Source organism: Desmodus rotundus, chromosome 7, assembly GCF_022682495.2.
Source record: "Desmodus rotundus isolate HL8 chromosome 7, HLdesRot8A.1, whole genome shotgun sequence".
Taxonomy (NCBI): Eukaryota; Metazoa; Chordata; class Mammalia; order Chiroptera; family Phyllostomidae; genus Desmodus; species Desmodus rotundus.
The window spans coordinates 90,195,608-90,211,216 of NC_071393.1; the positions used below are offsets into that span (position 1 = coordinate 90,195,608).

Consider the following 15,609-nt stretch of genomic DNA (forward strand, 5'->3'; position numbering starts at 1 on the left):
TCCTACCCCACTTTGGCTTTGTCCATGTGTCCTTTATATATGTTCCTTGATGACCCTTCTCCATTTTCCCCCCATTATACACTTCCACCTCCCCTCTGGTTACTGTCAGTTTGTTCTTAACTTCAATGTCTCTGGTTATATTTTGCTTGCTTGCTTGTTTTGATTAGGTTCCACTTACAGGTGAGATCATATGGTATTTGTCTTTCACCGCCCCAGTTATTTCACTTAGCATAATGCTCTCTAGATCCATCCAAACTGTCACAAAGGGTAGGAGCTCCTTCTTTCTTTCTGCTGCATAGTATTCCATCATGTAAATTGATTGGTACTTTCTTATTGATATATTTTCTATTTATTTTTTGAAGTTCTCACTCTGTTCACCCATTCTTTTCCCAAGTTCGGTGAACATCTTCATACCATTACTTTGATCTTTGTTTATTTCCATTTCCTTTCCAGTTATTTTTCCAAGGTTTTGTCTTATTCTCTTGTTTGGAACATATTTTTCTGTCACCTCATATTACCTAATCTTCTGCATTCATTTTTATGTATTAGATCAGCTATATCTCCTGGCCTTGAAGTAGCCTTATGTAGGAGATATACCGTGGGGCCTAGCAGCACAGTCCCCTCTGGCTACCAGACCCAAGTGCTTGAGGGTTGTCCCCTGTGTGGGTTGTGTGTGCCCTTCTGCTGTGGCAGGCTACCACTGCTGCAGGTGCATGGGGTGGTTGGGGCTGACCTCCATGTGGCTGGCTGACTGAGACAGAGAGGCAGGCAGGGCTTTCAGCAGGGCACACTCACTAGCATTAGCAGGACAGAGGGTCCAAAATGGCACCCACCAATGCTGGCATAGGCACAGCAGAATAGATCGCAAAAACGGCTGTTGCCAATGTTTCAGTTCCCAGGGAAAGTCTACTTGCTTCTTTACTGGTGTTGCCACACATTTTTTGTATTAATCAACATTATCACTTATAACATTTTTTTATTTTTATTTTTTTTCTATTTTTTAAATATATTTATTGATTATGCTATTACAGTTGTCCCATTCCCCCCCCCCAACTCCACTCCATCCTGCCCACTCCCTCCCTCCCACATTCCCCCCTATAGTTCATGTCCATGGGTCATACTTATAAGTTCTTTGGCTTCTACATTTCCTATACTATTTTTACCCTCCCCCTGTCTATTTTCCACCTATCATCTGTGCTACTTATTCTCTGTACCTTTACCCCCCTCTCCCCCTCCCCTATTGACAACCCTCATCTTCTAGTTGTTTGCCTAGTTTGCTCTTGTTTTTGTTTTAGGTGTGGTCGTTAATAACTGTGAGTTTGCTGTCATTTTTACTGTTCATATTTTTTATCTTCTTTTTCTTAGATATGTCCCTTTAACATTTCATATAATAAGGGCTTGGTGATGATGAACTCCTTGAACTTGACCTTATCTGAGAAGCACTTCATCTGCCCTTCCATTCTAAATGATAGCCTTGCTGGATACAGTAATCTTGGATGTAGGCCCTTGCCTTTCATGATTTGGAATTCTTCTTGCCAGCCCCTTCTTGCCTATAAGGTCTCTTTTGAGAAATCAGATGACAGTCTTATGGGAACTCCTTTGTAGGTAACGGTGTCCTTTTCTCTTGCTGCTTCTAAGATTCTCTCCTTCTGCTGAATCCTGGGTAATGTAATTATGATGTGCCTTGGTGTGTTCCTCCTTGGGTCCAGCTTCTTTGGGACTCTCTGAGCTTCCTGGACTTCCTGGAAGACTATTTCCTTTGCCAGATGAGGGAAGTTCTCCTTCATTATTTGTTCAAATAAGTTTTCAATTTTTTGTTCTTCCTCTTCTCCTTCTGGCACCCCTATAATTCAGATGTTGAAACGTTTCAAGGTGTCCTGGAGGTTCCTAAGCCTCTCCTCATTTTTCCGAATTCTTGTTTCTTCATTCTTTTCTGGTTGGATGTTTGTTTCTTCCTTCTGGTCCACACCATTGATTTGAGTCCCAGTTTCCTTCACAGCACTATTGGTTCCCTGTACATTTTCCTTTGTTTCTCTTAGCATAGGCTTCATTTTTTCATCTGGTTTTCGAACAGATTCAACCAATTCTGTGAGCATCCTGATTACCAGTGTTTTGAACTGTGCATCCGACAGGTTGGCTATCTCTTCCTCGCTTAGTTGTATTTTTTCTGGAGCTTTGAAGTGTTCTTTCATTTGGGCCTTTTTTTTTTGTCTTGGTGCTTCTGTTACTTTAAGGGGCGGAGCCTTAGGTGTTCACCGGGGCGGGGTAACGCTGGTCGCTGCGCTGTGATGCTGTACGTGGGGGAGGGGCTGAGAGGGAGCAATGGCGCCTGCTTCACTCTCCTCCGGATTTCAATCTTTCACTCCACTACCCACAATCAAACTGGGCCCCTCTGGTGCTGGTTCCCGAGTGGGTGGGCCTGTGCACACTCTAGGCCCCTGTGGGTCTCTCCAACAACCTCTCCTGTGAGGCTGGGAGTCTCTCCTGCTGCCGCCCCAACCCCCAAGGGCGTTTTCAATCAGAGGTTTGAGGCTTTATTTCCCCAAGCTGGAGCCCTGGGTTGCGAGGTCTGCTTCGCTCCCTGCCTCCTCCCAGCCTTTTGTCCAGTTTATCTGTGCGCGAATTTGGGGCTGCAGGGTGCTACCCGCCGCTCTGCCTGCCCTGTTCTCTGCCACTCTGAGTCCGGCCCTCTGGGTTTATCTGTGCAAATGTGGGGCCACAGGGTCTGCTAGTGCTGGGACCACCTGCGCCATTCGTCCCACACTCCGCCAGTCTCAGTGCCGCCACAGCCACGCAAGTCCTCTCCTCCCCGGTGCCCGTCTCCGCCCCTCCTACCGGCCTGGATGAATGTTTATTTTTTATTTCCTTGGTGTCGGACCCCCTTGCCGTTCAATTCTCTGTCAGTTCTGGTTGTGCGAGGAGGCGCAGTGTGTCTACCTACGCCACCATCTTGGTTCTCCACCCAGTTATAACATTTTACTACAATTGTTTGTTTATAATTCTATCACTTACAAAAAATTGTCAGTTTCTTGACAGCATGGTACAAATCTTTCTCATCTTTGTGCTTCTAGTACTTGAATTTCTACAATACAATATAAACTCAGTCAATATTTTTATATATAAGTATATGCACAAAAGGATAAATGAATAAGGTAGTATGACATTATTATGATTGGTGTATTAATAAAGAGCTATATTATCTAACAACACAATAATTTGTACAGATATTAGAGCTATGAAGTGCTGAGTATGAAAAAGGCAGACTTATTTGAACAGATGAATATCAATAAGATATCAAAATGCATATTTATTATTTATTTTTTAAACATTTATCAGTATTCATTTCTCTTATTGAGAAATATCTTATAGAAACATTTACCCCTATTTGATCAAACTTTTCTATGCTGTTTGAAAATGTTCTTTTATATTAAACTTAATGTATAACCACTCTATCTCCTGCCTAAATTGGGGGGACCCCTTGGTTATCTTTGAGGCTAACACAGCCATTCATGTTGGCCATTATAACTCCAAGAAAATGAGTTCAGATGCATTTAGAATGACTGCCTTTAGGAAAAAAAAAAATCCCAGAGTTTTGCTTAACTATATGGTGGAGGAAAACTTAGCAAATCTCAAAGGGTAAAACACCAAACTCTGAGATTTTAATATTCTACTATACAAAGTATATCTCTAAGAGTCATAACACATGCCATTTTTATGCTTCTCTTTGGAAATGGAATTAATATTCCTGTACTAACTGTAAATGGTAAATTCTTAAATTGTTAATAGCTTCCTCGGGCTTCTGCTCCTTTGCTATGCAATCATCTTGGCTCTGAATTATAAAAATATCACGATGTGTACTCATCAGCTTACTATCCTAAGGCTCTTTCTACTACTGAAAACAACCTGTGGACTGGGGAATAAACTACACGGGCCCACTCTGGGCAGGAAGTGTTTTTACCACAGAAATCCATTACACGTAAGTATTTGTTTTCTTGGATATTGATAGATAATGCATCTGGATTATAAAGCTATCAAATTTATTTTGCTAAACACAATGTCATGCTTAGCATGTGGTAAATCCTGCCAGCTGTCATGGGTTCAATGCTCAAAGGGGTAGGGTGGTGGTTAGTGCCTGCTTGTGACTAGGGTGCACCTGGAAGAAACACTGAATGGAAGAGGAAGAAGTGAAGCTCGAAATATTTTTTAAATGGATCTTGTTACAAAAATATAAATGCAACAAGTTTAAAGGAACGAGTGAATAAATGTAGACAGACAGGAAATAAGATAAGAAACTATTCAGATGAAGTAAATAGACACAATGAAAGTGGACAAATTAGTGTTCAGCTTTCCAACCACCACTGCACAGGGGGGAACACTATTTCCATGTTCCATAGTGTCTAAGAGAGAAACAGGCCTCAACATAATACCCAGCACAACTTTCTCACATATCTCTTCATGGAGAGCCCACCGTCGCAAATGTGGATGCACTTAATGACACTTAACAGGAACTTTTGAAAGCCTTATTACATATTGCTTATGTAATATGATACTTGGACATGCACTAATAGTGCACAAAAGTGGACAGAAAAGATACATACAAAATCTGGGATATTGGTTATTTCTAGAGAGGGGGTGGAGAAAGGAGTTTGGAGGGAGTGTTAATCTAATTAAAACATTCTTTTTCTTTTTCAAAATGAAACTGATATGGCAATAAGTAAAGTTTTCATGGCTACTTTAGGTCTATTATTTTCTGCATGTTTGAAACATTTCATAAATATAAAGAAAAAGATTTAAAGCTTACACGAATAATGTCGTGAGCAATGAGGTGGGTCAACAGCCTGAAAGTAAACACAGTCAGTATAAGGTCTTTGAGCCCATTCATTTCCACACTGCTTGATGAAAGCCAATGGTAAATGGCTGAAGGAAATGAAATTTAGTGTAAGCATCTCAGTGAGATAGGGAGGTGGTCAAAATGATGCCAACTAAGTATCTGGCGTTTTGGTGGTCTGGCCATCCCCCGTGATGCAGAATACCATACTGTGTGAGATTAATGTCCTCAGATTGTGAGGAGCAACAGGTGGCCTGGGTTCAAAGTTTTATTCCCCGCCAACTACTTATTTCTTCTGTTATATTCAGTGCCTAGAATACTCAGCCAAGCTGGCAAAGTACATATGTCCTCCCCAGAGATGTGTGGAACATGACAAAGACAAGTGCCTACATATAAGTCCCCCATAGTCAGCAGTGCTGGGGGTACCTATAGGCTCAGATTGCTTGGATTCCAGGAAGGTGGGGACCAAGGCACCAGACCGCTATGGAGAGTCAGATCACTGCCATTTCAGACTTACTTTCTTTTTTTAATGAACAGTGTAATCAATCACTACATTGTTAGAGTAGTATATTTTTGTATGAAGTTCAATAAATGGATAAAATGGAGAAGTTTGGGTAACTATATTTATTTATTTATTCATTTATTTGTTTGTTTATTTTATTTTTAGAGAGAAGGGAAGGGAGGAAGAAAGAGGGAGAGAAACATTGATCTGTGAGAGAAACATCAAGTGGTTGCCTCTCTTGCATGCCCACAAGTGGGGACCTGGTCCACAACCTGGCATGTGCCCTGACTGGGAATTGAACCGGCAACCTTTGATTTGCAGTCCAGCGCTCAATCCACTGAGCCACACTAGCCAGGGCTCGGTAACTACATTTAATATTAAACAGCAGAGCATAATAGCCCAGAGTGTTTATTATATTATTTATTGCTGTGTTATTTTCATTGTAACATCTCAGCTAATGAATAAACAAGTTCATTACTATCTGGGTATGTCTAAGCAGTGCAACCAACCGGCCACCTTGGTCATTAAAATAATAATATTGCTAAAAATCTCAGAAAGCAGCCATAGTTCTGCAGACCCGACTACATAAAACCCTCCTATAATTCTCATCAACCCTTGTAAGGAACGGAAAGGAATGATGATCCTACTTCTTCCATCTGCTCTTTTCCCGTCCATTTTCAGACCTCCTTTGGAAATCACTTTAACTGCACATATATACTAATCACAAGGGGACCCGTGTGATTTTCCTTGTTCCCCATCCCTACCACTATCCCTGAGAATGACATAACTGTACAAATTAGCTTTGCTAGGGGAGTCCTTTATAAGCATTCAAACACGTGGCTTCACCTTGGTATTTTGTGGATGCTAGTAAAGCCTTGAGGTATGAGCCTCTTGGGAGTACCAGGTGCAGCCCCCTCCCTCAAGTCAGATGTTTACCAACACTCTTTTATAGGGCAAAGAATCCTGAGGTATACCGTGTGTCTGGACCATCAAAATGTTGTGTCTCTAGTCTAGACCAACGATTCTCACAGTATGGTCTCCAGACCACCAGCATCAGCATCACCTAGGAACATGTTAGAAATGCAAATTACAGAGCTTCACTTCAGACCCGATGAATCAGAAACTTAGGGGGTAAATACCACCCATGTGTTTTAACAAACCCTCCAGGTGAGGCTGATGCTTGCTAAAGTTTGAGAACCACAGATTATTCTCAATTCTGGTCCATCAGAAGCAGGAGAGAGTAGTGTAAAGAGGGTAGATTCCAGAGGCAGACTTTCTGACTGCAGATTCCAGGTCTCTCACTGACTACGTGTTATTGTACAAATTGCTTCACTTTTCTGTGCCTGTTTTCTCATCTGTAAAATGAGCTTAATCGTTGTATACCCATCCGTAGGATGGTTGTAAGGATTAAATAAATTGTTTTAAATAACTGTTAGCTATTTGATGAAGTTAAATTACTTCCTGAGGCAGCTCCTTTGAAGAAAGGATGATCTGGCACAAGGTCTGTCTTGGGCAAACCCCTTTACTTCCTGGAGACACAATGATTTCCTCAGTAAATGGGACAATTATTTCTGAACAACTAACATCACTGGGCTGATATGAAGACAAAGTCAGAAAATGTGTAAGTTCTTTGTAAACTGAAAGAGCAATTAAGGCAAACTATGATTTTTCCATCATCTGATGCAATGCGAACCCATCGAACTGTCTCTCAGTTTCTTTAAACCAGCTGATCATCACGCCCCCGTGCAGACAGCACTCGCTTCATTCCGCGAACAGCTGCTATAGTGTACGAGCTGCTTTTCTGGTGTCTTGTGCAGTACTTATTTTAGTACTTCTTTAGGTACCAGACAGTCCCTCTCCTCTTTGGTGACATCATTCTCACTAAATAAATATTTGTTATTCCCCGAGTAGTTTCCATCGGAGTTTAAAACATGCCATAGTTAGAGGAATGACTTAGTTGTTGAGACCCTTTCCAACTTGTATAGAGGAAGGATACTGAAACTGCATTATAACGATTTATTGAGTAAGCATCAGGAACAAGGTATTCCATGTATGCAAAGACTCTACATATCTTATTTCATTTATTTCTTAAAACGATCCCAAGTGCAAGTGCTACCACTACCCCTATTTTACAAATGAGAAAACCATGACAAGAGAGGTTAAATAACTTGACCAACTTTCCAGCCAAACTGATCTCTTTGATTCCCAGAGTTCTTTCAGGGGCCCACCCTGGAAAATAAAATCATGAAGTCATCTTGTCCTGAGTTTCTCTGGTACTTTGAAATCTGCACACACTAGGGCAGGGACAAAGGTGCATGACCCAGCTCATGTCACATGCCTCTCAACAAGAAAGCCTGTGTCTGGGTTGAATTTGAGTGACTTTTCAGAAATGAATACTCAAGAAGCATTTGGTCCTTCTCCACTCACTCTTTGTCACCATAAAGATCACAGCTGTGCTTCAGATGGCCACCTAACCCCCCCTAAATAAAGCAAAATTAAATCACCACTTCCACCACATTATACTATTATTGTTTTTTTTTAAATTTACCACACTGGTTTACTTGTTCCCCAACCCCATGCCAAAGGCACATCATTTTTAACCAACTGAAATGACATCTGTCATCCATTCAAAAACATCTTTCATTAACTTTTACTTTTATATGCCTTTTATCACTTAAAGAGGCCAGTATTCAGAGAGTCATTTGGAAAAGCCTAAATATCTATAAAACCTTAAAGTTCATTTAGAAATGTGAGCTACATAAGAGAATTCTATTTACTCATAACATCATGCTAGGATTTGAGAGAAAAATGTCTGAAGATCACTAAAGGGGTGTTTACGAAAACCCTATAACTGCAAACATTTAAATGGAACCGAGAGACATTTTGGTCAGCCTCTGGGCCAATGCCTTTCCTGGGGGCTTTTGCGATACACTCACCCACCATAACGCTCAGCATTATTTAAATGTTTTTTTGGCTTTGTTTTATTATATAGCCTCATAAAACAAATCTATGGTGTCTTCCAAGCATACAGACCTGGGAATTCCCCTCTAGAAATATTTGATAGATTAATTTTCTAACTCAAAGGCAAAGGAAGTATGATTCAATGGATCTTTTCATCCTCAGCATTTGTTCTGTTAAGGTTCAGAGAGCCTTTACTTCAACTTCGGAAGTAGACTTTGTAGAGCTCCTTTGCAGTTAGCCATGGGTAGTATGAATTTATGGAGTGCTAGTCTGGATAAAAACAGCATTATAACATAAAATGCACCATTAATACTTTTAAACCCAGTATGATTTATATTTATATAAACAACATAAAAGAAGCCAATTAAACCTAAGTCACTGGAGTGTAAATAACATAAAAACTTATTGTTCTGTGAGCTATGAAAATAAACTAATAATGAAAGTATTTATCATATGTCCAAAAACCAAGCAGGTACGAGTGGGTTAAGCAGACTGCAGGGGGAAACATTCTAATTTTCCTGACATTTTTTAATGCAGGCCCAATATTTTTGTCCAATTCAGATCCATTTAAAATGTGACATTATATCTGAAAGTTGCCTTTTGTCCATTGGATTAATTAATAAATTTAAGTACAACAAGGACATCTTGATTCAAACACTTTGTAATCTGACTAGGAGGATATTTAAAATTCATTACAGTACATTAAACTTGCAGTGAACAGTTAGCTTCATTGCAAAATAAATAAATAGCCAATTTGCTTTGATCAGCAGAAATTCTGATAAAATCAGCAAAACACCAATTAAAATGTGAAAAATGTCACCTACCATAGTTATTCTAATGGAACATCGACTTAGAGGAAGGAACTGATTCAATGTTTATTTTCATACCAGCTGTGGCTTCCAAATGTAAATCATTTCACGTTTTACTAGTGTAGCTAGCTGGCTCCTCCACAGGCTCTGGACTGATCCTGTGATTGAACAATTTCTATTACATAACAAGGCAGCTCTATTGGGGCTGCAATTGAATTCTCTTAATTTTCTGGCAAATTATTGTTTTCTTTAGATGTTTTACCAGTCTTCTCAGCTCCAGGAATCATCTTAACTGATTGAGGACTGTGACCAAGCGATCCACAGTCCCTCCTGGCACATGTGGACAATGTCCTGTCCCGGGTCGCGGCAGCCTCTCTTGGAAGAATAATGACCCTCTGACCTTGCTTCTTGTCATGTTAGTCATTTTAGCCCATCAGCACCATGCTGCTATCCGACCACAATAATTCAGACTTCTGTCATAGCATGGCAAGTTCAAGTTCAGTATGGGTTTGCTCATTTCCAGTACTTACCCCAGGGCCGGGTGCCTGGTGGGTGCTCAACAAATGAGTACGGGAGGACAGAGGAGACCCGCCTGAACTTCAGTCTCTCGCAGTGAATTCTATGGCAGGAGCTTGGACCTCCAGATCTGGTATTCCAGAAATCAGTTCTCAGGTCCTCAGTGCCTGTATAATAAAGGGAACAATTATGGTGAAAGAAGAAAAACTGCCTAACACTTCATGGCACACCCTCTTTATAGAATTTTTTTAAAAGAACAAAAAATAGAATTGCTTCAAAATGTATGATGGGTTTTCTTCCTAATGTGCCTTTTCTTAGACATAGGCAGATTCTTCTCAACAGAAACCATGGAATTCATTTCTAACAAGTAATGTGGAATCTCTGTCAGGTCTGGCAACTTCAGAAATCAGCAATAGAAAAACAAATGTGCAAAACTGAAAACAATTGTGCTGTGTTGTGAGCAGTGCTTTCTTATTTTGTTTTTTTTTTCAAAATGTTGTTTCATCACCTTTTCAATAATTACATGCAATAGAAATTTAAGAAGAAATGTTATGATGAGACCCTCAGCATGGAACCTGTCCCATTTGCAAATGAACCTGCTCGTTACCCAATTAGGAGATGGAGGCTACGTTCGAGCAAATCCACAATTCAAAAACACCAAAATTAAAATCAAACACCTCAGGGCAACCATAATGAATTGAAAATTAGATGATATAACAGCAATTTTACTGACTTTAAAACAACTAATTGTTTGGGAGCTGCTTTCACTCATTTGAAGTTTTGTCCAATTATTTCCACTGCATTTCACACCTTGAATTTATATTTTTGCTATAGATGAGATGTTCTTTTTCATAACAAGGGGATGAGCTACTCCGTTTGTTAATGAGTTCTGCATGTGCGCCTTAATACACAAATTGCAAAACCCAAACCTGAATTTTGTTTATATGAATTTAAGACTGTCATTTGTACTTTTAAAGAAAAGTTCGACACATGATCTTATCTGCAATCGGTTATTTGTTTTCATTTAATCAGAGCATACCAGTGCAGTGAGATCAGAAATGTCTTTGTACAGACCCCAAGCACCCCTCTCCACCACCACGTGTTTGCTGAGATCTTAGGCAAATACCTTAACCTCTCCAAGCCTCGTTTTTCTGTAAAATGGAGTAACAATATGTCTAACTGACGGGATTGTTGTGAGGACCGGATGATCATAAACATCAAGCACGTAGGATAATGCTCAGCACATAGAAATCACTAACTAAATTGCAGCCGCTATGACTAGTCACTGCCATGCCATGTGTAAGAAACAACAGCAGGCAAGTTAATAAGATGCAGGGTCTTGGTCCGGAAGAGAGTTGCCTGATGTAGTAGAGAAAAATACAGGATGCAATATTTGGGAGATGCGGGTGCTAAAGAATTATTCAGTGTCTTTCCGAAACCTGGCGATTTAGTGCTTAAGTTCTGACACTTAAAGATTTTACAATTTCCTATTTCCCTTTAAATAGTTGGGACTCAAGCAAAGGACAGGTTAGAAGTGAAATGTTTAGATTAGTGCCTTAATTTTTCACTTCATTTTGGGCACAGAGACACAAAGTTTCCACTGTCACTCTGGATGTCCTTGGGTACCATGACATGCAATCAACATCACCTACGCTGGCTAATAACTCAGAGATATGATGCCCTTGTTTATAGCACCTTCAATTCCACATACATTTTTACTTGACTAATTCACTGTTTCATACCAAGCAGGGGGTGGGGAGGAAATCATTCAAACTAAATGCAACTTTGAAGTTCAGTTACTTGGCTTGGAAAACAGCAGATAAATTGATCATTGCAAGTGCTCTGCAATGTGAATGATTCTTTTTCCACTTCAACTAAATCTATTGAGCACACCCAGATAATTTAAAAGTGCTGAAAATAAGCAGTATTGGGGATTAATGAAAGCAATATATTCACTCTGTTGCATTTATTATTTTTAAATTATAGTACTCCCTCTTGAAGGAATGCAATGAGGTTGAAATGAAGCAATTTTGTTGTTAAATATTGTCATTTAGAATAAAATGCATGCAACTCTGGAACTGAAACAGCACAAGCTGTTGCTATTTTCTATTTATCCTTAGTTTTTTCAAAGTGAACCAACAAAATAAAAAATAGTAATAGCAAATAAATTCTGTGTCTCAATGATCCCATGGTGGGGGGAGGCAGAGTAGATCAGACTTGGCATAAAAATTGTTCAGGATGTGAGGACCAAGGAGCCAGAGATGGGTGTTCAGATCCTGGGCAACTCCTTCTGGGGGTCATTGGGAATGGCTGTTCCTGCTGTGCATTGGCTCTGACCTAGTGCTTCTAAGAACAGAGTGGGGTCGTGTAAAATCGAGGGAACTGGGCATCCGGACAATCTTAGGGGCACAGACCCTATTCTCATAGAACCTAGTTTCTAGTGGAGGAGACAAAAAAAATAATGGTTTACTTCGGGTGATAAATGTTATGAAAGGAAAATGGGCTTTTTGGTTGTGTGACCTGAAGCAAATTACTCATCTTCTCTGAGCTTCATTTACCTCATCGAAAGAATGAAAGATAGTATCTACCTACCTATAGGGTTCTTGTGAAGACTAGAAATGATGTATGCAAAGGGCACACAGTTCCTGGAAGACAGAAGTGGTCACTCTAATTGCTTTTATTGCTATTATTTTCAATATTACCTTTTCTGCTCTGTCTTGTTAGAAATGGAGAGCAGTCAAGGTAGGGTCAGTAACGCGTCTATCCGAAGTTCAGCACTAGGTTGCCAGATGAAGTACAGGATGCCTGGTTAAGTTTGAATTTCAGAAAAACAATGTATAATTTTTTAGCACAAGTATGTCCCATGCAGGCTCATAACTTTAAAAAGATAATTCACCGCTTGTCTGAAATTCGAATTTAACTATGCATCCTGCATTCCCTGTCCCCAAATATGGCAACTCTAAGCAAAAGGTCCCTTCCAAGAAGCCTGTTGAAATGAAAATCCTTCCATGTTAAGTGCTCCTTTCCTACTAATATTTTTGTAATGTTGATGCTTTCTTAATTTCATTTTCTTTTTACATTTGTGGGTGAGAGCAAATTCTTTATTAAGGAAAAGGTAGAGCATGCTAATACTCTCAGGGTAGCTCTGTATTCCTTAGAGCAAGAGTTGGTGCAGGTGGAGTCCCTAGGAGTGTCTCCTTGTCTGTAAAATGGTGTGCAAAATACAGAGATGCAGCCTATAGCACATTGTGGATAGCAGGCACTGATGTGTACGGGGAACTCTGTGTGGAGCTGGGCACAGGGAAAGTTATTACTGTTATTCCTTTGGAAAGGGAAGCTATTATTGTTATTATTCTCTCATTCACACAACAAACATTCACCGAGTTCTTATGATACAGCAGACCCAGTTTCAGGCACAGGGAACACAGCAGTGAGCAACTCCCGACTTGCTGGGAGGTTCTACATGGCATGGACCCTGCCCTTGTAGAATTTACTTTCTAATGGAGAAGAAAAATACATATGTTACTTCAGATGATGACAAGTGCTAAGAAAGGGGAAAAAGGAGGATGTGGTTAGAGAGTGACCAGAAGCAGTTTTTCTCAACAGGGTGGCTGGGGAAGGAAGGTAGCACTGATGAGTGGCAATAGCGCTGAGTCCTTAATGAAGTTAGGGAGCGAGCCACATGGATAGCTGGGGGGGAGAACGTTCTAGGAGGAGGAACAGCCCATGAAAGTACTCTAATGCACATGTCAGAGGAAAAACCGTATTTGATGAGACTGATCGGGAAACCATACTTTGGTTTCCTCAAGTCCGTTTACCTGGAAATCACATAAACCTCAGGTTCTCTATGTCTGCCAAACCGGAGTCAGTGCTTACAAAGCGTACTTTGACAACCCTTTGTATGTCTCTCAAGGTCTGAGAAAGTACCACTTTGGGAGTCTAATCTCAAGGGGAGCAAGTACTCTCCCAGCTGCTGCCACTGCCATTTTCTGGCCCCCTGGACACTAGAAGGTGATGCTCCCATAGCCACTTCAATGTCATACTAAACGTCAGACCTTACAGTAGGAAGAGAGGTGCCAGCTTACCTTGTCCAACTTCATTTTTGTTTCCTATTTCAGCCATTTTTCTTTTTTAACTTCCAATTTCTATCCTTTGCCATACAAAATTCTGTCCTTTCAAGTGGCTAGTATGCAACCTGATCTCTGGCATTTGTCCATTATCTCTGTCTTAGATATCATGCAGTCCGTGTAAGTCGGTAAGATGACCTTCAGGAGAAGCCTATGTTATTTTTTTCCTCTACAGATCTTGAATATGCTTTCAACAATAGAGCAGAATTATTCAAAATAATCAAATTCATTTTTAATATGCTAGAACTATATTAAGGTGGTTCTTGGATTCAGTAATTGTATCTCACTTTAAAACAGTGTAAACATTTCTTTACTTTCTTCTATTTTTCTTTTACATAAAGTACAAAGTTCAACTTCAGTAAATTAACATATTAGGATCTATACATTCAATGTTATAAAGGGCTTCTTGTTTTTAAAGTTCTTTTTATTCTTTTCAGTAAATATTTTATCACTGTTATGGTAGATTAGATACCAGAACACTTTCCCTGCTGCTGCTCCTACCAAAATTAACCCTGATAGTGCCACGATACTGGTGCATAAAAGACGCCTCTGATAGAGCTTCTGAAAGTTTAGCAGGAGCAATTGAAGACCTGGGGAATAATGGTTTGTTGAACTTTTTGCACAAGGACATGTTTATGCCTTCTGACTGCTTTTATGAAGACTTTTGAGTAATTTCCTGGTGTTACAGACAACATAGAAACCCATTAAGGGGAAAGAGTTATTCAGGGTAGAAGTTCCTGACATAGAATCCTTTAACCTACTGAGGAGTATGCAAAGGTGAAGAGTATATTGTTAAGTTATGAGAGGGAGCAAGGTCATCCTTTAGGGAGATGAAGCCTGCTCTACCTTTTGCTGGGAGCCCTCTCCCCACCCCACCTGAGTGCTTACCAAGGGTTTCCATTTCTATGAGAAATGGCTACCATCTCACATTTCCTTGGATTGAGATGCTTGGTTACAGCTTCTATCACCCTCAGATCTGGTGTAAACTCTCAAAATGGGAATCACAAAACAAAACAAACCAACCCAGACTTTCAGCCTAATCTACCCGGGTTGTACCCAGGAGACCCGGTTAACAAAAACAGTGCCCTAGTGCTTGTCCACTGTATGGAAGCACCAACTTCTCATTGTAATTTTCCACCTTTAAAAAAATCCGTCCCGAAAGTGGGAGTGCTCCTGGACACTTCATTTTGTGACACTCAAGATGAATCTCAACTAGTCAGAAGTTCCATCTCACAACAAAAACAGGATGCAGAGCGTCAAAGCAACAACATCCCCTCCTGCCCCCCAAATAGCCCGGAGAGCACAATGGTTGCTTCTTATGGACACACTACGAAAATCTAATGTATTGATTAGTGAAGAAAAATCAAGTTTCCTCTCCCTGCTGTTCAGTTATCCTGCTCATTTCTTAATAGCCGCACATTCATAAAAGGCCAAAGGACTCTGACCTTGACAAGCTAACTGAGCAGGAAAAGGCAATCATGTGTACAAGGCTGTCACCCACCCTACAAATTATGATAAAATATGCCTCAGGATCGGAAGAAAGAGTTGCATATCTCCAGTGACATCCACAGTGGTACATTTAAGGATCTGAATAGAACAGCAATTTATTTTGCACTAACATGTTTTATGGTTATCATCAAGCATTATGTCTTCGGAGACAGAAAGGTGATGTTTTTACTGACTCTGGCTCCTGGTTGCATTATCTTCACAGCTCAGAAATGATCTCTTGCTCCTTTTTTAATTCCCCCTTCTCACCCCATACCTTTGCCCCTCATTTAACAAAGCAGCTGGTTTTGTAAAGGAAAGGGGGAAAGAAATAACATGAATCCACATTACATAAAGGGCACAAAATGAACAGATTTCCAA

The 15,609-nt window shown here is 40.2% G+C and overlaps 1 long non-coding RNA gene across 1 annotated transcript in view; it reads right to left on the reverse strand.

The window, feature by feature from the left end:
- The window catches only part of LOC123480513 (uncharacterized), a 113,511-nt gene that overhangs the window by 22,885 nt on the left and 75,017 nt on the right, over window positions 1–15,609 (reverse strand). Inside the window, exon 2 of the long non-coding RNA XR_006656550.2 lies at window positions 9,631–9,783. This is a non-coding gene — a long non-coding RNA (uncharacterized lncRNA). The remainder of the gene's footprint in view (window positions 1–9,630; window positions 9,784–15,609) is intronic.